General features: G+C 41.7%; 2 protein-coding genes and 1 long non-coding RNA gene across 8 annotated transcripts in view; 2 read left to right on the forward strand and 1 right to left on the reverse strand.

Annotated features, from left to right (window-relative positions):
* Positions 1 to 5,108, forward strand: part of LOC308070775 — a 35,477-nt gene extending 30,369 nt beyond the window's left edge. The window contains exon 2 of the long non-coding RNA XR_013930849.1: positions 529 to 5,108. This is a non-coding gene — a long non-coding RNA (uncharacterized lncRNA). The remainder of the gene's footprint in view (positions 1 to 528) is intronic.
* BDNF (brain derived neurotrophic factor) overlaps positions 1 to 23,092 on the reverse strand; it is a 104,037-nt gene extending 80,945 nt beyond the window's left edge. For 2 of the 6 annotated variants that reach the window (XR_013930845.1, XR_013930846.1), the window contains exons 1-2: positions 2,750 to 2,889; positions 1,602 to 1,683 (exon numbers count right to left, since the gene is read on the reverse strand). The gene's annotated coding sequence lies outside the window, so the exon portion shown is untranslated. Of the gene's footprint in view, positions 1 to 1,601 lie in introns of all 6 variants that reach the window. The other 4 variants (XM_080405299.1, XM_080405298.1, XR_013930847.1 and 1 more) reach the window with 4 other exon arrangements.
* Positions 23,093 to 23,094: 2 nt separating this feature from the next.
* Positions 23,095 to 24,317, forward strand: part of METTL15 (methyltransferase 15, mitochondrial 12S rRNA N4-cytidine) — a 188,221-nt gene continuing 186,998 nt past the window's right edge. Inside the window, exon 1 of the mRNA XM_080405295.1 lies at positions 23,095 to 23,100. The gene's annotated coding sequence lies outside the window, so the exon portion shown is untranslated. The remainder of the gene's footprint in view (positions 23,101 to 24,317) is intronic.

The raw sequence follows: 24,317 nt of genomic DNA on the forward strand, positions 1-24,317 counted from the left end.
GAAGACAAACAGAACTGAAACTATAACCAGAGGAGGAAACCCTTGCAGATTTTTTTTTTTCTTTCATACGATCATTCAAACATTTAAGTTAACATTAAAAAAAAAAAAAAAAAAAAACCAAAACCAACAAAAAAGCTTGAAACAGACTAACCAAAATCACTCTTAATCAGGTTTTGTTTCCATGGCACCTTTGATGTCACAAGCTTAATAGCTCTCCAGTGATCCATACAGTCTTCCAGGGAAAAAAAACAATTAAAAAATGGCTAGACAACCGGCATGCCAAATGTTGAATATCCCTTAAAAATATCCTTTCTGAAAAGTTTTCAGGCCTCCCTGAAACGAAAAATTATACCAGGAATTTCCCTCTTCCCCCCCCACCCCCCCCCCCCACCCCCCCATATCACCAGGAATCTTTGCACAGCAGTTGGAATGTATGGAGACCTACAAATATATTATTAAACTGCAAAGGAAATGCATAAAAAAAGCTGTTATAAAAATAGCTGTAAAACACTTTTTTTCATTCTACAGATGCAAACTCTCAAGAAACATCTTTCTGTCAAAACTGAAACAGATTGTGATGTTCAGCAGCACATTTATTTTCAAGGGAAACATTCCTGGTACAGTATTTTTGCTCTTCTTCTGATGTTTTTTCCAAGGATTTTCTAATTAATCACAGTGCTGATGGATGATAGCAGTTGTGCTAGGGCTGCTACTAACACACACTAGTCTTGCCAGAGGTAAAGTAGGTGTAATGTGCTTTTATTTAAAAGTTTTTGCTCAGTAATATTTTTATGGCCTGATCTGACACTTGTGGTCAAGCAACATTCCCGGTCCCATCAGCCTTCAGGATCCTTATCTAATTTTATATGAAGAAAAAGAGGCAGATCTCTGGTTTGCTGCTTTTCTGGTGATCAGTGGCCACTGCCATGGTTTGAGGAGCGATGCATCGCTCTGCCTGGTGGTTTTGGTACCTATAAGAGGAGACCTAAAGCTTCAGACATCATGACTTATGGAAGGAAACTTGCTGCTGGAGAAATTAGATGTCACAAACTGTACTAAAAAAAAATCAGAACCCTAATCCTGATTAGAAGCTTTGTTTCTTCAAAGGTAGAGTGATTTTGATGCGCTGATAGTAAAATACGCAGCAAAGGTCTACTAACTTGGATGGAAGGAACTGCTTAAAAATTACATTTTTTATAAAAATAAAACTGGAAAAAGCTCTGTTTAAGAGATGCCATAAAAGCCACTAATCAAATTATTTTATCATTTACTGTTACCAAAACAGAAAAATGAAACAATGCCGTATCCTCCACGCAGCTGGGCTTGAACTCTGCAATATATGTAGAGTGAATCTGGATGTTGTCAAATGAGCCAAGGTACTAGCTAAACCTAATTTATAACCCATTTAGCAAAATAAATAATTTGCCATATTGAAATGATTATCATATTTTAAAATGATAATATCGAATAGAATTTTAAGCATAACTTAAAAGGTGGGTGTTACCTCTGTACATGAAAGGGTTTGAACTAAAATGACTATACTGGTGAATTACTCCAGGCTTTTGACCATCTAACAGAGAGTGTAACAGAGTTTACTGTACCTCAAGTCACCTGTGTACATCTCAAAATTTGGCCCCGTCACACTTTCTCTGATACAAAAGGTAGTGGCTTGTCTATTTTGGTCTAGAATGGGAAGATAACAAATAAAAAAACCTAGATTTTTTTTTTAAAAGGATATACTTGCAGATACAGTAATTACATAGTTGTCTTGTTTGGGCTACTGGCTTGTCACTCTAATCTTGTGTCATTATGGAAAAGATAAAGTACATTACTACAGTGGATTAAAAACCAGAAAAAAACCCCTTCTCATATTTTGATAATACTTCTTTCCTACTTATCTTGTGTGGCTTGTTTTTTGCATAATAGGACAGATTTATTTAGGTATATATTTATATATTCATATATTTATATGCTATTATTTCAAATCATGTTCTGTAACAAGCATCAGAAATTTTCTCACCAGGATTTTTTCCAGACAAAGTCTCCCAGTGAACCATCCAGCCATTCATATACAGACCCATGCTCAAGTTTTGGTGTGTTTCTATTTATCCTGTTTCAAAACAAACATCTCCAGACAGAAGAGATCGAGGGGCACATGAAAGACCGTTTTAATCTCCTTCCCCAATCAGCTCAGATATATGAAGTGTGGTATAGACTGGAGCATGCTTAGCTCACGTTCTGGGAAGCCTTGGAAAAGTGCGTTCCAAAATACTGTTGTATATGAGAACATTCCTTATAAATGACTTTATAAGAGAAGGATGATGAAAAATAGTATTATCTCTGTAGCTGGTATTAGGAACAATTGATAGCTGAGCCCGGTGGATGCTGGTTGCGGATATACCTACAAGCTGTGTTAGGCACGGCACTTACAAAGTAAAACCACGCAAAACACGCCTGCCTATTAAGTTAATATGAAATGCATATACTATAAATCTTGTGAAGTTATACTTGTCTGTCTTCTCTTTGAAAAGGGATTAACTGATTAAAGACAGGGGCCAGGACCTGTAGGCATCCAGACCCATGGCTGGAGCAAGTGGAAACCATAAATAATTCAGAATTTTTAAGAGCATGTTGTTATCATCACTATACACACCCACATATGCACACACTGACTTATACAAACTATTTTTTTTTTTTTTTGTAATTGGAAATCAAATAGAATCTTTTAAGAGGAAAAAAAGAGTCTTACTGAAAGCTGTTAACTTTTCCATCTTGAAATTATTCTCCTCCTTTTTTTCTTCTTAGTCATAATTTCTCCTTCCTCAGACTTGTCTTAGCCACTCTCTCCCTCCCTCTTTCTTTCTCTCTTGGTGACTAACGGGTTTCAGGAATTAACTTCAGAGGAGTCTGAAAAAAAAAATCTCTTCCAGATTGGCTATTTTTCGATTAACTCCTACAAATGCATATTGCAGGCAGTTCAGAAGACTGGCCATAAAACGCACGCTCTTTCATCTCCATGTTCCCCTTTCAGCTGCAGTTCCAGGTAGTAATAACCAGAAGCTGTCAGTGACCTTCAGTCAGCATCACTTTCTTGGGGATCCGTACTCAGGAGTGATTTTTCAGCACAAGTTCACCCTTGCCAAAAGGAAATGTTCTTAACAAACACAACACTTTCTTCCATTCTCCCAACACTTGATTGTTTTTCTTTTTTTTTTTTTTTTTTTTTTTTCCCCTCAAGAGCACATTAGTTTCCTTCTTGATTCAAATCCTCTCTTAAACTGACTTGAGTCGTCCACCCTCTGTTTTCATAGCCAGTGATGGGATTCCAGCATCTTTTCTCTTTGCGTCATCCCATAAGAGCTCTTTTTGTCTCCCATAGCACATTCCTTTTGAAAAGCCCAACTCAGTCTGCAGCAACAGTTTACCTTAAAAAATACCTCTTTTTTCCTCCTTACCCACTCTCCACCCCTTCCTCCCCTCTGTCCAATCAGCAGAGTAACTCCAGTATTAAAGATAAGCATTTTTTTTTCAAACTCACAGCATTTCTGTCCAATTTAAAGAATATAGCTTTTCTATTCCCATTTTTAAATTTTACCTTTCAACTACTATTTCAGCACCTTTTTATTTTACCTGTTCCAGGGATCTGATTTCCCTTGGGTTTAATGTTCTCCTCTCCTAAACTTCAGTACAAGATCAAATATTCAAAGGTACCGAGTAGCTCCCAATTATTCCAGATTTACATCACGGTAATAGAGAAAAAGCCGTACTTCAAGCCCCAGAGTGATGTCTGTGCTGCTGGTTTTATTATTTGCACGTACTATAGTGCCTCAAATAAAAACCACGTCTCTGATTTAGGCCTCTAACCTCAGAGTTAGCTTTTTCTTCCACAGCCCCATAAAATGCACATAAGAAGAAAATAAGGAAAATAAAAGCGAGCTGAACTGCAACAGTTTAGACCCAGCAGTTGCTGACTGTTCCACTCTTGCAGGAGATCAGTGGCCAAATCAGAGGCAGGACCAGCAGCACCGCATACCAGCCAGGGGCCCAGGAGTCATGGAGCATCATGCACCAGAGAGAACTCAACACACATAGAGAGCTTTTGTTTTTATTTTGAAATTAAACCCAGCAGAGCAGAAAATACTCAGCTTGATACACCTCAGATCAAATACTTCATCATTCTGCAGGTAGACCATGTACAGGGGTGATCCCACCACAGCGCTTCGCCTTTACAAGAACTTGTCTAATGATTACAGCAAGGAACAAGGAGCTGAGAGTCTTAGGTTATGGTCCTGGCTCTGTTTGAAATTCCTCCACAAAAGAGAAAAAGAAAAAAAAAAAGAAGAAAAAAGAAAAATAAAAAAGGAGAAAAAAGGAAAAAAGAAAAAAGGAAAAAAAAAAGAAAAAAGAGAAAAAAGAAAAAAAAGAAAGAACAAAAAGAAGAAACCCAAAAGATGTTTGGAGAGATTGCCAGCAGGGCACTCCACCAACTCTGTGAGTGCGGCATGACTTACACCTGTGGCCAAGGCTCCACTTCTGTTTCACAAGCCCTGTTTTATTTACTTTCTTAGTAAGAAGAATCTCTGCTTCTTTGCTTAAACTTGCTGGTTTGAACAAAACTACCAGCTGGCCGCTCTCGTGGGGGAACGAGACTACAAACTGCTGTGCGTGAGGGACCAGCCTGTGCTCCCAGCTCCCATCTGCAGTGCTGCTGAGGATGGAGGACTGGATGCTACATCCCACAGGAAGCTTCCTTTGGTTGTGGAGCTTGAGCATGGTGACAGAATTCTTTACAGTGAGAGCCCTACACAGATACTCAAAACTAACCATTAATAATGAACTAAAATGAACGGAAAGATGGACGGTTCTACTGCTACTACCTTCACACTCCCAGCACTTTACAGAAGCCAGAATTTTAAAAAATGCTCTTTATCTGACTCGTGATGGCTTTAGATCAATCCCAGCAGGCATTATAATACTTGAATGCTCTATACTACAATGCAATTAGTCTGACTTTTTTTCACAGATGTTTAATTTGAAGTATTTTTGCTGTGTTCTGATGATATTAGATTAAATTGTGCACCATTAAACTGGCTGTTTGGTGAAGACCATCCAGTAGGCTGGTAAAAAAAAAAAAAAAAAAAAAAAAAAAGAAAGAAAAAACACAAGTTCACTGGCTGTGGTTGCTGGTTTTAAAAGTTTTTCTATACGCAGGATTTCAGCCATGTAACTTCTACCCATTTTAATGGCCTTACATAACACAACCCCTTTTTGCATGTTTGGGCTAGTACTTAAAGCACTGTAATGTATTTGTGGCCCTCTTTAGTCCACACAACAAATATTCCCTAAAATATGCTCAGGGGTCTGAATGACAAGAGGGAATGATTTATCTTGTGATGCTTTTTGTGACTGCTGCCTCCAGCCGTCCTTCAAGCATCAATCTGCAGAATGTCTCAGCTATTCACAACGTAGCTGCTGAGTCGCCAGTTCGCAATTTAGTGTAGGAAAGGAACCTACACTAGGTACAGATTTACCTCAACGAAATCTCTAGACTGCGAGTAGCTGCCACGTGGAGAGATGAGGCACCACCCTAGCACAGGTGGAAGAAGGGCAGCATGGACATTTCCCCAAGAAATCACTGTTCAGCACAGATAAAGTCATCCCTGCTTATCGGTCGCAGCCCTTTGGGTCTTAGTTGTCTTTTAAACTCACATCATTTTAAACAGCCCTACCCTTATCCAGAGGTCTTTAGATAGCTATAAACAGAAATTTACTTTGCAAAAGAGGTAAAATGAGGTTTACTGTGAATAAACATTCAGGCAAAAGCTTTTCAAAAGGCACAGTCTCTGGCATTTTTGACAATAGACATCATTTAAAAGTAGCTTTGTTTGCATTTTTTTGTTGGGTTTTTTTTTTTTTTTATCACATTGCATTGTTTTCTTCTCTGTTTAAGTGGCACGTAAGCTTGAGTAGGTCAGTGAATAATGGTAGATTTGGTGGTATTTGCTTCTTTGGATTGGTGCCTAAGTAGTCTAAATCACGTGTACACATGCTGGCATCACTGGATGTGAGATTACAGAAATGGAGAATTACATATGCCTTTTTAGTAATTAAAATTTCTATTGTATTTGGTGACTTTATAGGAGTCCCTGAGCCCTCTTAATTCCCAGTGTTAGAATCCCTGTTGCCTATTTTTAATATTCTTGCAATGTAAATAAGTTTTTCACATCGCTTTAAGGACCTTGTGTGAATAATACCCAAACAAACACAAAACAGTGAATCATATAATTTCTAGATAGTTCACACACGAGTAGTATGAATTCAGGTCATGGAGCGCAGCGAATTTATGAGGATGCTATACTAGCTTGTAAGACCAATTAAACAAAAAAGTAAAGTAGATTGCTTTAGCTGTTTTGCAAAAAAAAAAAATAAAAAATACAACTTCGAATATTTCATTTGCATTTTGTTTACCAGGAGCTCCCAGTGAGTTTCAGTCTGATGGGTGTTCTCATGAGCTGGTCCCTCCCATTTGCATTTTAGCACTGCCATATTGCTGCAGCTGTGACAAGCAGAGGGAGAGGCCATTTGTTTAAAAAGAGCAAAATTCAGTATTGCCAAAGAGATGGCAACGGGCTGACCCTGACACCTCCTCCACTGCAAAGTGGTACCTGTGAGCAGTACTACCGCAACTGCTGAAAGCTGGATAAGGTCATCAGTGAGAGGTGAATAATGTAAATGCCAAAGCATTTGGTATATGGCTCTTGACACCCCCTTACCTTGTTAAATGGTCTGTGCACCAGCCTGTCCATGCAAGCCAAGAGCAAGGCTGCAGTGCAGTTTTGCTTCAAATTCCTCCCTGACCAAACAATGTCCTGGGTAAGAGCCTTGATGTTCATGGCTTGGCAGTAACTACAGCAGATACTATATCTAATATAATTTCCAGATTTCAGACCGACATAACAACAAAACCTCATAATGCTACTGAAAGTGGGATATTTGAATGGGCAAGAAAGGAGGAGGAACACAAACTTTGTATCTACTGCAATTACATACCCAGCTATACTTAGCACTGTGCCCAAATTAGATTATCAGTGTTAATTAGCACAAGTGGAAGAGTTTTGCTGAGTTTCAGTGTGTAACTTCCATTCACCTCGCATTTTGTTTGGCAGGCACCTGAAATGTCTATCAGGCTAACTTCTGTCTTTTGCCCTGGACCCCTCATATATTACTGTGTTTTCACCAAAAAGAGACCAGTAGTTGCCCTGATAAATCCCCCCAGCACTGCTTCTGGAAAATGTCAACCTGGTTATTAATCACCGACCTGTTTATATTTTACCAACCAAAACAGAGAAGTGTCATCTGAGTCGAGGTGGGGCCTGAAACCCTTGGCCTGGTGGTTTTAGGAGTAGATGCTCTGCTAGGTCTTTGTCATTTCCCACAAAATGGGGCAGCCTCAACACTTTTTCTCAGCTTCAACACCTTACAGACATTTTGTCACGATGAGTAGGACATATCTGCAAACAAAAATGTAACAAGTTCATACTTTGTTTCTTCAGGAAGGCTCCATTCTCTATGTTCAACAATAACTCCTGAAGTCTGGCATATCCCTGTGAAAGAAAATGGTTTTCCCTGGTTTATAGATTCCCAAAACACACTGGCTATCTGCCCCAACAATGAGTACAAACCTTCAGTTACCTCTAGAACAGGCCAGAAAACTGGGTGATAACAAAGACGTTGAGATTTCCTGAAGACACGATCCTGTGATATTTTCTTGTTTTGATAAAACAAAGTATTTTGATGAATGGTATTTTAAATAACACAGAGATTTTAGTTAGTAACTGTTTTTTTTTCCCCCCAACATGCAAACCTTTTTTCTCCCCCCAGACAGTTGCATTTCTTTTGGCATTGGTTTACTTTCCCAAAGAGCTCGAAGTGATACCAAACAGTGTGCATGTGTGTTGAACACATTCTTCCGGGTGCGTACAGGCATAGCATCATCTTGCGAAGAGTTTTGCCGGGGAGATTTCAACACTCTATGTTTCTGCAACATTTTCAACGACAGCATCTGGATATAGACCACATGGCCACCTACCACACCCTCCTGAGAAAGGCTGGGTGACTTCTGGTTAAAACTTCTATCAGTGAAAATGGCAGAGCTGTGATCCCAAAATGCTCACAGATGACTCTGGCTTTTGCCAGATTTTTCATCCAAGTTCAAAGGAAACCATTCCAGGGTCAGATAATTTTATTTGTAGAGGCTTTAGAAAGCTCAAAATCAAAACAAAAAGTTTCTTGTTGAAGAGAAATGTTGTGGTTCTTTTTCAGTATGAAACACATTAATTTTGCAGTCCTTTGATTTTTAATCTTTCTTTTTCAGGGAGCCAGCAACCCCAGAGTCAACCTCCTCAAGGTAAAACTTGTCCTTTCCAAGAGGACGTGTGAAGCAGAGAAGATGTAAAGCAAATGTTCCCAGGTTGTCTAAGTGACCTAAAAGCAATATTATTCTTTACCTCAGGCAAAAATACATACCTAAACACCTGCATATATGCCTTTGCATACCACGCAAATGCTTCGGGGTCAGGCCAGGGCTCTGAAGATGGACGCCAAAAGGTTTTCCCGGAGCATGTCCCCTGTTTGACACAGCTTTGCTTCCTGCCTGCCCCGCGCCTTTCTGCTCCCTCGCCCCTCTTCAGCGTAAACGGCTGGTGAGACTGTAACGTACAAGAAGACTGTCACTCCTTGCTCCTGAACGTCACAGTTCAGCGCGGGGATGACAGCCCAGGGGAGCAGCTCTCAGCCCACGTGGTGTCCGTGCCTGCTCCACGGGTCCAGTTGCCCAGGGGCGAAGTGCCTGCTGTGCAGCACCCGCAGCGGCAGGACCAGCAACAGCGCTGACACAGAGCTGGCCTTAAGGAAGGGAAGCCACACTGTGCCAGGTCAGCAGACAGCTAGGCCAGTAATATGAATGGAAATAAGTGTATCTCTTACACAAACTGCTTCACCACCTGCTTACCGAGGCTCGGCAGTGGCTTCCCATGTTGTAACCCAACGGGCGTCAGAGCTCAAAGGAGCATCTCCCAACCCGTGGTGAAGGAGGAAGACACCGTTCTCTCCACTGCAGTTTCAAAGCATCAGCACATTTGCCTCCCTCCATCTCCTTGTCTCTCTTTGCCTTCTGTATTTATTTCCTTGCAAACGCTGCGGACATGGGGCTGTGCATTAAGCCAATACACTTTTCCTGGGATCCTGTGTACACCAGACTTCCACTTCAGATTTCACACCAAAGAAGTTCCATTATTTTCAGATTTCTATGCCTTACCTATTGCCATGACAGCTGATGAGATAATCTAGTGGGCAAACCTGATCAAAGCACAGGTTTCTCCCTTCCCCCGACCTGGGGACACAAGCACATAGATCTGTGTTCCAGCTAATTTAACAACATAAAAGCGAAACATTTCACATGTAAGATCCGGAACCATCATTTTCTAATGTCAAAGGTCACATGAAATACCTCTTATGTTGTCTCAGCCTATTTCCTGGCATAGAGTTGTAATCTCCGAGAACACATAAATGTTTCAGTATTAGTACTAAGAAGCCACATGAGGGAGCATTTGGAGAATTGAAATGCTTTCCTTGTATCATTGTAAATAAGGCAGGGAATCAAACTTGATCCCTCTGGGATATGTAGAATTCAGACAAATCTAGATGTTATTATCCATTTCTCCGCTCACACAGGGATACAGAATTTGTGATTCCCACTGAAGACAGTTTCTAAAAACAAGCCCATTAGCGGTCTGAGCCAGACGATTTCTTACTCTTGCCAAGGTATGCTGTGACTGGTATACCTGAAAGGGAGTGCAGATAAGTGGGTTCGTGTTTCAGCTAAATGAAAATATCAGACGCTCTGTACAGGTTATTCCGGGCCGAGCGTGGCAGCCATGCTAGCTTTCCCACATTACCAGCAGCCTTGGACAACAGTGGCAGGGAGCGGTAAGGTCTCAGTTCCTGCAATCTCCTGGCTAGGCAGATAGCCTACATCCTTCTCCATAACTTTTACGTCTTATGCTTTTCTATCTTAGGGTTTACTAAAGAACATAAATCCCACAGGTACATAAAGTGAAACCGCTCTTAGTATTTTTATAAGCTGACTCACAGTTTTTTGAATGTTTGAGGTTGGCCGTACTGAAGCTAACCAAAATGGGAAATAAAAAAAAAATATGTCAGCATGAACCATAATGGGAAACAGGTGTACATTTCTGCTCTCTGCTGTTGTCTTAGCAAAAAATCAGTTGCACCTTGGGCTATCCTCATTGCCAGAGTCATCTCAGTCAAAGAACAACATCAAATGACTGTAGTGAAAACCGCTTTGCTAGCAGTGCTAAACAGGTGTCGAATGAATAAAAAATTTAGCACTCTACCTCTAACAGTCAACATCCATAATAACTGTCAACCAGAGACACTCGTATTAAGGGTCATTTTGAAATCAGTAGAAAAGAACTTCACCAAGATTCCATTTTTTCCTCGTTATTTACACCTAAAATTGTATAAAGAGCAAGTAATTAATGAACTGCACAAAAGCTGTAGTGATGATGTTATGAGCACAAATCGCTGTGCGTGTTTGACTGAGAAATTTGCAATGAGTTTTGCAACTGTGGCAGAAGATCCAGCAACCCCTTCTTTCCTTCTTCCTAAGCCATGTCACCAACTCCAGCCACCACAGAAAGTTGGAAGGGAAAAAGAGAAAAGAAAAAACAATAAAGAAAAGAAAAAAAATGAGAAAAGAAAAATTTTAACCCGAGCCATTTGCTCTGACTTGAAGGAGGAGGTCTGGGATGCTCCTTACTGCAGTATTCCTGGTGGAAGCGGTGGGTGCCCACTGAGCCACACCAGGTCCAGGGTGTCTGGTGGCCACCTCCAAGCTGCAGCAGGGCTTGGTCGGCTGTCTGCGAGGCAGCCCTGCAAATCACAGCATGCAATTTATCTGTATTTGAAATAATCCCTGTTTTCCGAAGGATTAAACTTAACCCAGATCACTCCAGTGAGCCGGTTTACAGCTCAGTCTCCCACGCGGTTGTGTCACCACAGCCAAGGGGGGAGCAAACTCCAGCACGGGAGCGTGCATCCGAGGGCAGGACCTCCACAAGCCTCCTCTGCTGCCAGAATCAGCAACCTGGACACGCGTGGCCTGATGGTGGGGGAGAGGCTGGCATTCATACCCTCTAATTTTTACCATTTTCACTACTTACTGGTTTTCTTTGCGTGAAATCATCTGACCGTTTTTATTAAACCAAGGAAGGTCTGAAAGTCTGGTGTTTGCCGTTATCCTCATCTCCAGAGAACAATTCTTTGCAGCTCCAGTAAATAGGACTTAAAAGGTAAATGATATTACAGTGTTAATTTCAAAGTGAATTATTCAAAAAGTGCTCCATATGTCAGCAAGCATCATTTTGTGGAACTATATTAATGTCTTCCTTAAATACAGTTCTCCCTTTCTAAAAGCTGTTTTATAGATCCAGGAAATATGTCTGGTATGAAGAAGTGCTTATTGTAAAGGATGTTTTAGCAGTCGTGTTCAATTAATGAGGAAGGCAGGATGTAGCCCTATATAAGAAACAGCATAACAGCACTAATTCCTTGGGGCTTGGGAATCTTCACACTTTCAGGTACTGAGCAGTTACCCATTCATTCAAGACACCAAGTTAGTTCTGTTTCATATTCCATATTTTTCATCAAAAAAAAGGTAATATATCCTTGTGACAGGACTCTGTAAAGAATTAAGAAGTTAAAATAAAAAGAAACTTGCTTTTCAGCAGAGGTGCCTAAAAATGAATGACTTGGAAAGGACTCCAAAGTTTCCAGGATCAAGTGAATCAAGTGGAAAATTCCCAGTGCTGTCAGTGATGGCCGTTAGATAAGGAAAGGATCAGATGGAAAAATTGTGTTTTACCCCACTGACTCAACCATCAGCTCCCTTTCTGCCATTTCTCAAATTCAAAGGATGGCAAGAAGGTACATGGGCAGCAGAAGACCTCCCCAGCTTTCTCCACCTTGACCTGTTACTGGACACTGCTCAGCAAGCAAACAGCAGCCTTGATTTAGGAGAACACGCATGCTTCATAATTGTCCAGCACTAGGGCAATGCTTCCGAATCAGAGCTGGGTTTCTGGATTTCTCCTGTTCAGCTCAAAGGACCAAAACTCCCCATCTTTTACATTCCATATCCATTTCATGAACTCTATGGCACTGAGGATTAAAAACAAAAACATGCAAATATTAAGAGGATTTAAAATGTCTGCAAGGTGGCTATGCCCCCGTCGTCTTTAGTAAATAGCGGCTGCATGTATGTTTATTTGTGTTACCAAATTGCTTAGAAGCTCAGGCAGGCTTGGGATCCTACTGCGAGGGCCGGTACGGATAGAGGCACGGAGGCAACAGCAGGCAAGGATTGTTCTCATCCCTATTGTATAAGGGATAATTGCAGCGTGGGGAGATTACACCCAACTAAGCGCCAGCCGCAGTTGATGCTGGTGGAAATACTAGTGCAAGGGACATGACAGAAAACTGGAACTGCCACCTCTGTGTCTAAGCAACCTCATAGCTGGAACTGCAGAAATCAATGGCTTTCCCGCAACAACCAACCTGCCTTGTTTAACTCATGATTAGACTCTCTGAGCCTCTTTGGTGCACTTTATTGTGTCAACAAAAGCAAAGCACTATTTGCTGGTAGCTGGGATGTCAGGGCTTTCACTCAGGCTTACGTGGAAGGCTGGGTCTGAGGGCCAGAGCTTGGGCTTGGCTCTCCACCTCTTATTACACAGGTGAAAAATCTAGGCAGACTTTATTTCTATTTTATGTACAATTATATCAAATGCGCTGTGGGTTATGGCATTGTATTTACAGAGTGCTGATATTCCAGTCAGATTCTGGTACTTGCTTTCAGATTTTCCTCTTCTGAAGCAGTGTGCTGATCTACACTGTTCATATGTGAAATATAGAACATTTGTGGTGACACTTCTCAGATCAATTAGACGCCCTGTAATATTCAGCTGTCTTGCAAACTGCACACGTCTGCAGGTCCCCATAACCGCAAACTCCAGCAAACGACACTAGCTGTTGGTGATTGAGAGCAAAAGGATAAGATCTCTTCTATTCTGTGATTTTCAGGCATTTTTATAGTGGATGTGACCTCTCAGGCATTTGAACTAATTGCCATGTTGACTTTTCACATTGACAGTTAATATAAATAAGCTGTTAGTGCAATGTTTAGTTACTGGTGAAGGCTTTTGACTTTTAATTCCTCAGGTCTGTTAAAAAAGTTAATCCCAGTCAAAAATTATAGTAAAGGCAACAAATCTTAAGCTGCTCTTCTCTGTGAAAAACATCCACTGACATGTTCAGCTACCTTAAAAAAATCACCTGTGCGGTAACCAGTCAGAAAGAAACAAAAGCTTAGGATATTTTCTTACGGGCAATTAGAGGATGAGAGCTCAAAATCCAAACCTCATCTCATTCTACCTGTGATAAGTCAAACTGGCTTGGGCAAGGACTTGTACCATACATTGGCCACTGACTTATGATAGTATTATGGTCTCCCGACCATATTTTAACTTCCATAATGTCAAAGCCTAACTAAAAATAAAAAAGTTAATAATGATGATGATGATAATAATAATAATGATACTACTACTACTACTACTACTAATGGTGGTTTTTATTGCATAGCAACCCACAACCTTTCACCAGGTTCACATGCTGCTGTGGGAAGTGCAGTACAGGGAGCATAAAAGCTGAGCACAACACACTCATTCTGAACCTACAACAGAAGCAGCACCAAGAGGATGAGCATTTGACTGGGACGTATTGCCCAGCAGCCAGAAGGGACAACTGGAGGAGAGCCCACCCCAACGCCCCTCCTGCCTGACGCTGACAGGTGCTGCAGAGAACTTCGCCAGTGCTCACACTTGCAAGCATAAATCTGCAAGCAAGCAGATTTAATATTTATTTCACCCCCCCCAGGATTTACAAGTTGGCCATGTTTCAGCAGATTTTCATGAGGATGGCTAAAAGCACATCGCCAACATCAGGCTGACAGACCTGCTTACTTCACCCAAATAACGCTTAGCCGGTTTTTGAATTCCTGTTCTCAACATGAAAACGCTATAAATGAAACAAGTGTTCCTAGAACAAAAATCCAGTACTAAACCAATATATTTCCCACTAGCCGTAGCTCACAGGTTACCCTGTATTTCTTTCACACACATACACAAATCAGCTTGACGCAGTCTTCAGGAGGGAAAATGTCATTCCCAGTAACAAAACTCTGCCAAAGTTAAAAACCAGATAAAGACGGTCTTTACTCAGCCGTGCCAGGCAGCTTTCACGGTGGTGCTCCAAGCTGAGCCAAAAATATGTGTATGTTTCAACAGTGTAAGAGAGACAACGAAAAGAACTGTACCTGAGACAAGTCTGGAGGTGAGATCTGAATGAGAGAGGATTGCGAAGAGCTTTGGCTCTGAAAAGTAAGGTGCGAGGTAAATCTTGTTTGGTATCATCGTACCTTTCTTTTCTTTTAATCCACATATGCTTCTTCTTATGAGTTAACTTCTCTGGAATGAAGGCAGTTTAAAGCATCACTCTCGGAGCATTTTCTGCCACAGGTATGTGTAAGCAGCTACCGTGCCCGTGCTGCCCACCTCGTCTGACTGAAAATAGGTGACTGCTTTTTATGCAAACTATTTATGAAGCTTACCAAGATATGTTGAAGGGCCATACATAGTATTTTCAGCTAATTTGTACAAAGACAGTCACAAAGTTAAGGTCTGGTGGATTATTACAAAAGAAAACCACAATTTCAGAAGTCCAATGCAAGTGCTATGAATGCTTGGTTCAGAAGCCATAGAAACCTGTGGGCTTTGACGACAGATTCAGCATCAGCGCACACACCACAGCAAAGCACAATGGCAAGAAACTTGCTTCTAAACCCAAATTTTACTGAAAAACCAAACCGTGTGATGCTTTCCTGCAGTTGAACCACAAAGGCACATCTTTCTGCATGGACTGAAGGCGAGAAGAGGTTTGCCCTCATCACAAGCCCACTCTCGAAGCCAGCAGTGATGCGCTTCCCAGTCTGTCACCAGAGCGGCACCTACATTCAGTGGCAAACACGGCTGTTTGGAAATGCTAAGAGAAAATGGCAGGGTGCAGTTTGAACCTGTACACTAAGCCACCAGCTCATACCCTAAGAGAGAGGGCCTGACCATGCTGCCAGTTGGAGGTGGCCTCTGGCTCTTGCTGTCCCTCCAACCATGCCCTGGCACTGGGGAGGGCACCAGAAGGATGCTGGAAGGTGGGCTTACAAGAGCTAGAGTTCATCCCTGTGCCCACCTCTGGCTGGTTTATTGGCGTAGTGGTGGCCCACAGCTCATGATCTACAGAAGGTTCTGTGTGGCACAGCGTGCAGGAGAACCGGCTGATGTGGGGAAGGACTTGGCCATGGGCTTTCACAAGTGCATCCATTTCACTCAGGAGCAGGCAATTAGTCACTCCTCTGCAACCCAATTGCATAGGCTGGCTTTGAAATTCAATAGAGAGGCTATTTGATTTCCCTCTCTCTTTATGCCTCCTTTCATGGGAGGATTAGAAATTCTATGAGGAGAGATTTACGCAGGACTTTTCCTCAGCTTCCTTGGCCCCTCCTGCAATCAGAGGTGTTTGGAGTCTGCTTTCTATCTGCCGAGCACCATCCCTGAGGGTCTTTTCTCCCCCACATGCTGTTATTCTCCCAGCTCTCCACCTATACCCCATGGCTAGGAGCAATGGGCACAGCAGCCAGCCTGGGCTTTTTGGCAGCTCCTCCCTGAGTAGCTTTTGGCTGCTGAGTTGCAGCCGCAGCCTGGCCCCACTGCACTGCCCATCGAGGGTCTGCCCCAAGGACCTCACACCCCATTAAGTGCATCAATTCCCATGAAAGTTTTTCTATCGGGAAAACAGGGGTTTTGCAGTATTGCGTGCAGGCTCTCTGCCGAAATGGTAATACATGAGCTTAGCGTCAGCCCCTCCACCATCACTAAATGAAAACTGTGCTGGCCTTGTTAATCTGTGTCAGAGGCTATATCAATTACTCCCACGACAAACTCTTTTGAATTACAAGAGAGAATGGATAAAAGCAAAGCAGAGAGAAGGAAAATATGGGCTGCAGCCTTTAGTTTCCATGATCTCTCTCTCTCCTCCCTAGTGAAATAAATGAGTTGCTGTGTGGTCTGTTTGGCAGATGGGTCAGCAGAGGCACTTTTTGCCGTGGATGTTCTGCATAAAACAGGGCAGGAGTTTACATTTACTGCACGTGAATCTGTATTTTTAAGTGGATTTGCAAATTAGTGCATTTACAGTATTAAAACTAGCAGCAGTAAGTAAACTTCTGTCACAGCAGACCGAATACCAGTGCCAACACCATAATTCTGGCTATATTTTCAGTTGCCAATAGCCAGCAGACTGAGAGCTTAGTAGATGCTGCAAGAGGCATCCCTGTACAAAGCCAAGACCAGGTCTTTAGTGATTTTCAAAGTATCACAGAGAGCTTGCTCACAGAACAGCACGTTTAACCGGAATATGTCTAGTAGCCACTTAAAGGATGTAGCAAAGGGACCAAAGAGCCCAGTGGCCACGGATTGAATAATTGCCAGCTGATGACAATGTTCTCCACTTTATTACCAACAAATAAACTTGGACGTGCTGACTAGGATTAAAATCTAAAAACACAAACACCACTTTTTCACAGACGGACTCTATCTTGTGTGTCTGTGCCCTGTTTATCTGTCAACATGTATGCTCTGGAAAGGCACTTCATTTTTTCTTCTAATTTTTCAGTTTCTAATTCATGGGAAGTTTGTAAGAATTTTGTTACACCTCTTCTTATCTTCCAGTTTAAGGATTGCATAGGACCAAGATAGCCCAGTGCTGCACCAATTGCCTTTCTACATGCATTATAAAGTACCCAGAGCTGTGGCTATATCAGTTCCAGATGAATTTGTTTCTGTGTGAAAGTCCATCATTTTCATTCCTAAATCACCCTTATCTCAGCTGTCTCCTTTCATGTTTGGTGACAAGGAATAAAAATGGCACTTTCAAAAAAAGGGAATGACTAATTTCTAGGATAGAATCATATATTTATACTTTTTCCTGCACCTGATTTATACCCCCCGTTTTTCTCATCCCTTTTGGTTGCTATCAATTCCAAACAGAATTTTGCTGAACTGAGACTAAGCTGATATGTGAATTGATACTATGCTGACATGCCAGTCTTCCTGCAGAGTAGTGGCAACTTATTAATTAAGAAGCACCCTTCCTGATGCTGTTTTCTACCCATTCTTTTGCTTTGTGGAGGTCCTACACTTCTGCTCCACCTTCTGCAGCCTGCTAGGCAGCTGTGGGTCTGACAGAAGCGCAGTTCCCAAAGATCCTTACGAGCAAGTTGTTTACCTCTGTTTTTTTGCAAACCTATAAGGAAACGGTCCATGAAGAACCAGATGGCCACGTGGCAAAGGGCACCTGAGTTAACACAGAGGAAACCTAAGCACCAGACATCAGTTCCTGGCACTTACAGGTAACTGCAAGCCTGGGTCAGACATCAGTGCGGTAAATTTGATTACAGCTCAGCAAAAGAGGAGGTTAAGGAGCATTGCTGACACCAGAAACTAAAGCCTACTGGGCACTTACACTGGAATTTGTTGGTTTTGTGTGAAGCCTTGCTTGGCCATGTGAGCCAAAGGCCATTGCATGATGTGGAAATAAAGTCCATGGAAAATAAAGTCCTCCTTGTGAGTGTAGCTAGCTGGAAGGGTCAGTGGGGAATGCTTGCCCTCCCAGGGGAGCTGTGCCTGTGCTGGCTCACTGGCCTGCTCGGAAAGGCTGCTGGACACAGCCAGGAGCCCCCCCAGATCCCCCCATCAATCACTTGATGGGAATTCCACTGCTGACGCCTCACCAGGTTTAAATTTAGAGCAGTTTCTATTTTCTGGCCACTAACCTCTTTAAACTTAATAGCACTTTACCTCTTATTTCATTCTTTCTCTGCCTCCTTCACAGTCATTTGTGAATACAAAAACTGAAGAGATGAAAGAGCTGCACATCTTTCCTGCAGAGAGACGCCGGGTTTCGCCTTTCAGTTCATGTCCACTGCCAAGCGTTTTGAACACCCACTTATAATGATTGTTTTTACAGGTTTTCCTAGAAGTAACGAACGCTAACTTGTACTTTGTTGGGCTCATCATTCCTTTCAGAGGATACCGAAAAACACCACTTTAATTTCCATTATAAATGTATCTGCTATAGGCTCTGCATCTAGTACATATTGGCCACTAACATGGGAAAGTTTTAAAGCTTTATACCTAAGCTCCTCTGGAGTCAAACCCCAAGCCCTCAGCTGTTTCATTGCCTAGCCCTGGTGTCCTGTTCTCCCTCAGCTGATATATTTCTTGCAAAATGTATTAAAACAGTACCTCAGTCCCAAACCGTGTCATCTTTGTTGCCCGAGGAAAATTGGTGCCTCCCAGCAGCCTCCCCGGAGAAGACTAGCAGAAGCAGATCCGTGAGCTCCTCAGCAGAACTCTTTAATTACCTCTCACCTTTATTTTCTGGTAACCCACTTGGCACACTATAACTTTTCTTTTTCTCATCCAAGATGCTTAAAGAGTTTCTTGTTTGTTTTCACACTTTGGCCTCCTACTTTCCACGTTTGCCCTGATCCGTCAGTTTGGACTCTTTTAATCCAGCTCCACAGTCTGGCTCAAGTACCTTTGCAATTTAACCACTGGGAAGCTTTTCTTCCTTTCTTTCTCACGTGCCCAAATACATTTGAGGGTCAATTAGTGGGTAAACCTTTGTGTTAGCCCCTCTGCTTTCCTCTCCCACTTTTTCTGACTGTTCATCTTTCCCAGTCTTGATGACTATTTCTGATGCCTTCAACTTACTCCTAGACTGTAATTCCTGATTCATACCCCAAAATAGAAAACTTGACCTGTTTTTACCAGCCCCAATACTCTGTTTCTTCTCACAGTGATTTTTCCCTTCCTGTTTTCCAGAGATAATCAACATCCAACATACACCAGATAGTTCAAACCCTTCCACATCTGCTGTCCTAGAGATTCAAGTTTCAAGTCTGCAGATAAAAATCTTTAAAGGGAGATTAACCCCAAATAACAAACTCCGAGGAACTGACCGGTCCCAGTCTTTGATCCCTCCCCCCTCCCCAGTAATGAAATCTTTAAAGTGATGCTAACCTTACACATTAGGAGTTAAAAATGAGATAATGTTGTGTATGGCTTGGTCGAGTGGATTTCTGAACAAAGAGTAGACATATGGGGTACATTACACAAAAGTCAAAATCACTGAGGTTTTCCCATTCATCTTCAAAAACACAAGTGAACACTAAGCTCATCCAGGGTTCCTTCAAGGTGAAGTACAACTTTCTCTGCTTCTGAACATAAAGAGCTGATCAAGATTGATATGATTTCCAAAGAGTTCGGCAGTTCTTAAAATTAATTCCAGATATAACGGAGATCCAATTCTGTTCAATATACATCATAAACAGAAGAAATTAACGTCTCTAGTTACGTATAGACAGAAACGCTGTTGGTTTCCTGAATGTTTTTACCACACAGGATTTGTAGAAAGTGTTCGTATTAGCCTTGGTAAGAGAGGCCCCAGGATTTAAGAGGTGAAAGAGAGCCCAAAATCCCAAAGTTTGTTTTGTCATCAGGCCAACCAGAAAACAGTGGAATCGTTTTAATGCTTTGGTGGTTTCCTCTGACATAATTTGATGCATAGGAACTTTTGCAGGGTACATGGCATGGGAAGAAGGGTAAATGATCGTGTTGATTAAGAGCGACAGGGACATGCATTCCGTTGGCTGTTGTGTGTATCACTGTGCCGTGTAGAACAGCTAAGGCACCTACAGCTACCAATAGGTGGCAGAATATTAAAAAAGAAAAAAAAATTCAACTCACCTTTTAGCACAGACTCAAACGTAACCGCCATTGCCACGTCTCCCCCACATCTGCATGGAATTAGATGCAAAGAGAAAAATATTTGCGAAGGCGACGGATTACTTGCTAGGATTTCCCATATTTTTTAATAACTTCAGCAATTTCCCTAGAGCGTGTGAAAGCCCACAGTGCAAATTGTTTGATCCTTGTCACTGTTTATATAATAAGCCATAAATGCCTCTGATCTGTTGGAGGATTTAGCTGACTCCGGGCTCTGAGGACCCTGTTCTTTTGCCATGTGGTCCCAAACAACACCCTTTCATACTTCCAGAGGCGAACAAAGCCTGTAAACCGTGAGCTGTTAACTGGAGAGAATTACTCTGAAGTGGGATGATCAGATGACCAGCTCAAAGAAATAGATTCCTAACGCTTCTGAAGAAAGAAAACCTACAGAATTTTAAAATCAACAGGTTTTTAGCTCATTGGAAGCACTAACAAAATAAAGAAGTTTCAGTCATGGCAGCCTACTATGAACTTTAAAATGCTGATTATACCATTGATTAGTACAGTTTCCCAGGGGATACCTGGTATCCCAACAGCATCACTGCAGTGGCTCCACAGATTTCTACCTTCTCAGGTCAGACAAGAGATAAAGATTTTTTTTTTTTAAAAAGGAAGAATCTGTAGTTAATCAAACTTAAAACCATCAGTATTTATGATTGATTTGTTTCCAAAAAAGTAATTACAATCACCACATTCTTCATTTCATTAGCGGTATATCAAAGAAACCTGCTGAAGCTCATATGTAGCTGTTAGATTTGCACAAAAGAAACAGAGCCAGATGTGCTGGTGGGACAGGTCTGGGATATCTGGTTGCAGGTAGAATCGCTAATGCAATGTTTTTAGCAGTAAAATGCACTTTTAAAAGTTCTTTGTACCTCTCCTACCTATTCCCAACACAGTCAACACAGGACAAACTTTTAAAAACAAAGAAATCGGGCTAATAGGTTTTAAGATTCAAATCATCAGCAAGTTTAGCATCAACTACAAAAGTAAATGAAAAGATCTACACCCACAAATGTGGGCTACTTTCCCCCCCCCCCCCCCCCAAAGAAAACAAGGTTGTTCTGAAATTTCCAGTACCCTCTATTTCTGGGCAGAAATCAACCATCTCTCTGCTTCAGCCAATGGAAATGAGAATATAGATCCATAAACTAACACTGGAATGAGAACTGGTGTGGACAAAGTACTTAATACCCTGTGCAATTAGTGTCCAGGATATGAATGAGACTTTGTATGCACTTGGAGCTAATTTAGGGAACTTCTGCAGTAAGCAGTATTGGGCAAAATAGACGTTTCCCTGGAGAGCGCAGATTCAAGTATTTCAAGCATTTGAATGTGCATATCCAGTTATGTCCATGGAAAACTTACCGCTGAAACAGCTCCAACTCCACTGCCTTCATCACAGGCCCCCTCTAACATACCAGCTCGAGGAACTGCTTTACGTTGCATCATTGTAGTAAATTCTTATAAACCTTGTGGATTAACTGCAAACAGAAGAATGTGACTCACCCAGTAGGCTGAAAGGAAGTAAAAGAAAAATTGTAATGGGACAAAATTTTAAATAATATTTTTTTTGTTCTCATAATGGTGAAATGCCCTTGTGGTTTTACTAGCTGCTTCCATTCTTGAGAAGGGGCTATTTCTACTTCCTACCTAATTGGTTACCAGCTGATCTAGGAGACATGACAACTAGGTAATGAACAATATTTTCAACTCTGTTCCTAAAGTTGTTGGAGTTCTTTGGTGGTGTTTTTTTGGGGACTTTGTGTGTTGTAGTGGTTTTTGTTGTTGTTGCTGCTTGTTTGGTTGGGTTTTTTGTGGGTGTGGTTTTTTTTTTATGTTTTATTTTGGTTTGGTTTTTCATTTTAAAAATTATTGAACATAGAGTTCTCCTGCAAGGGCTGTTTTTCTAAACTCTTGTTACTCTATTAGTCACATGAAAAAGAAAATAAATAGGATAATCTATAACATCACCACGTCTGTGATGAAATCATGCCAGAAGATTTTTCCCTGCCTGGCTTCATGTTCATTCAAAGACCTGAAGCCAAGTAAATGTCAAGCAGTTAGGACTAAATAACCCCTTAGGAGTAGGTGGGATGAAAGGTATGCAAACACCATCCAAAAGCCTCCAGTAAGCATGGAAAGAAGGAAGTTAAGAAGGAGAGCACTCTTCAGCTCCCAATATCTTCTGGTAAGCACAAGCATGGGGAGCAGTAATGATGTTGAAGCAGAGCATTGTCTCCCTCTCTCCAACGCACATGCACATACCCCCAGCCAGCAGCCACCCCTTCTCCTTCCCTTTCCCACCAAAGCCATGGGACACCACAGGGGTGACCTGAGCCCACAGCAGCATTATGGGGCTCAGAGTTGCATTTATGAGTCTTGAGTACAAAGCTGAGCTACAAACTGGTGGTGCCCCTCTGTCACTGCCCTGTGCCAGTGGTCCTTTTCTTCTGAGCTGGTTTTGCTGTGAACACTCACTACAACGCAGTGGTAAATGATGCTCTGTTAGGCAGATTCTGACATTCTTATTTCTTAAAATTTCCCTTCAGGCCAGGAGGTTAAGGTAGTTCTCATTTCTGAATTAATACATCGAAGTTTTACCCTAGGACCTATACTTTCCCCCTCCCTCTACACTTTTCCAAGCCATTCAGAGTTATTGTGCTACATTTAATTTCTTTAGATATGCTTAATTGTTTAATCTAATTTACCAGATTGGGGCATCAAGCATTTATTCTTCATTATTGTCTGGTTAGAGCAGTCTGGAGGATGCTTGTGACTGGGGGGGAAACAGCAGCTGCAATCTGCTGCTCTAGCAATAGTAATATTCCCAGGCAGACAGCAAGGGAAAGTGCAGGTGGAAAAGACGGTTCTGACGGGAATGAGAGATGCAGGGTGCCACAAGTCAGTCACTAATGGCTTTCCACATGCTTACAATATTAAATTTCCAGAACTAAATACTATATTTTTGAGATGTTGTTTTAACTGACAAAACCTTTAAGATAACTAAATTGGAGAAAAACAACGCAGGGTAGGTTTTTAGCTGCGTTAATAGATGGTTGGATTTTAGCTCATTATCATTTTAGAGAATAAGGCTGAAGCTGCCACAGGTGACAAGGAGAGGCTGGAAAAAGCTAATAGGTGTGCTTGATAAAACAACAGCGTACCTGGAGGAAGGACATGAATATACTGCTAGTGACTTTTTTTTTCCCCAAGTGTCTGAAGTTTCCCCCCCAGCTCCTGATGTTCTCGTCTGATTTCCAAGTCATGCTCCTGAGGCCTTAACACCCTTTTGCAAATGCCAGCATCAGATCTCCCTGTTGCAGAGGAGAAAGGCACTGCTCCCCTTACCTGCACACACAGAGCTTCCTGGTTCCACTCGGGAATTTGAAGGTAACGCCATGCATCTGGATGGTACCATTCAAGCCTGGACTTTACCTACGGTAGAAAATGTTACTTTTCTATATTTTAATATCCAAGTACACACGCAGCTTAGAGTATCAAAGAGAGGTTTTGCTTTTTCTCGGCATAGTTTATACACAAAACCTAAGGCAAGACAAGGTATGATAGCAAGAACTCTCAAAACAGCATTTTTTTATAGCATTCATTCCCGTCACCATTATTTTGTGGGTTTGGCATAAGCAGCCTCTCTTGTCTGTACAAAAACTTTCCAAGATTCTTATCCCCTAACAAATGACTGTGCCAAGAGGTGTTTCTGTTTCACACGTAGCTGCAACGTAGGATAAGTCACTCATGGCACGTAGATGGTTACTGCAGAAAAGCAACAACAATGCATATCCTCCTCTCTGGCTGCTCACAACATTAAGCGCCCAAGTCAGCTCAGGTAATACTTTTCCCTATATTAGCCAAAAGCAACGAACAGTAAGCAGCTCTGTATTTCTTGATGAGGTATGCGTAACTCCCACCCTCACACTCTCGGCCTCTGTGTCTCTTTCTGTGTACTTACTACAGCAGTGTCCCAGCCAGATAAACACTTTAGGGATAAATATCTGCAGGCAAATGAATGTCCCTGTAAACCAAAGAACATATACCCAAACATTATCACACTTTGTAACTGACCCATAGGAAGATGCCCCCTGCAAAGCCCCCTTCCATTTTGGCTATTTGAGTTCTAAAGGATGACTTTACTACTTCGCAACGTGGGGCTCTTTTCTTATCATCCTTCATCTCCATCTGATTTACCACCGAGTATTTGAATCTTAAGGGAAAAAAATGTAAAATGATCTAGAAATGAACATGCTGGACTTTTGCCCT

This window comes from Falco punctatus, assembly GCF_963210335.1.
Source record: "Falco punctatus genome assembly, chromosome: 10".
NCBI lineage: Eukaryota > Metazoa > Chordata > Aves > Falconiformes > Falconidae > Falco > Falco punctatus.